The sequence below is a fragment of the Eurytemora carolleeae genome, unplaced genomic scaffold, assembly GCF_000591075.1.
Source record: "Eurytemora carolleeae unplaced genomic scaffold, Eaff_2.0 scaffold498, whole genome shotgun sequence".
NCBI classification, from domain to species: domain Eukaryota; kingdom Metazoa; phylum Arthropoda; class Copepoda; order Calanoida; family Temoridae; genus Eurytemora; species Eurytemora carolleeae.
This window is the reverse complement of record NW_019396396.1, coordinates 137,724-138,763: the sequence shown is the minus strand read 5'-3', so window position 1 is coordinate 138,763 and position 1,040 is coordinate 137,724.

Sequence of the window (1,040 nt, the reverse complement as noted above, 5' to 3'; positions counted from 1 at the left end):
CTACAGCTTAGACCCGAGCCGTATTTCCCCGAGTTTTTTAAATCGCGGGCTCTGGGGTACTTGAAAACCAGGATATGCTGGGGTCGCTCTAAATCCCATGTTTGATGTCCAAATATGACAAATGATACATCATTAGAAAGCTATTGTGCTCTACTTATAGAATCTGCTAAAAATGTGCAAATTTGCAAAAATTGAATTTTTATCGCAAAATCCAATTTATTGTAAAATGTTGGCAAAAAATTTTTTTTCCAAAAAATGAAAAATTATACATTTTTGAAAAGCCCTTGAACATGCCATTTCAAATATGCAAAAAATTTTGCAAAATTTTAAATCTTCAAATATAGCAATGCCCGATTCACAAAGATACCTATGAAACCTTTATCTGATCTTTGTGGGAGATATTGTCGTTTTTCTAGGTTTGAACGTTTTTACCTCTTAATATTTCCTACACGTTTTCCTACGCAAATGCAAATGCAAATGTAAATGCAAATGCAAATGTAAATGCGCAAATCACTTTTGTAGAGAAATCACTACTGAAAATAATCAGTTTATAAAATTGTAAACCTTGATACCTAATTCATACTTAATCAGACAACGCTTTAAAGGGTAAAATAGTTAATCGGGCAATGTCATCTTTGCAGGAAGGGTCTCTTGAAATAACGCAAACAGTCCCTTTTAATAAAAAAGTTATGGCTGCGCATTTAAGTAATCGCTTTGAATTTAGAAACATCTCTTGTAATACTGACTAATTTTGACTCATTTCAGAAGAACATTTTTTTTCTCTCAAGTTTTTCTTCAAGAATTAGAATAAGGCAAGTTGAACTAAAGTTACAGTAGATAAAGAAGCACAAGAAAACAACAGAAAATCTACAACATGACTCTTTCGCCATTTTTAAGAATCGTTAATTGTATTTAATCTTGAAGAAATATTACTATTCATGTATACATGTTGACAGTGTACAAACCATTTTATAAAACAAACAAAATGTAATTTTAAAACTACATTTTAAAGAATTTAAAATAAAAATAAATAAGATGAA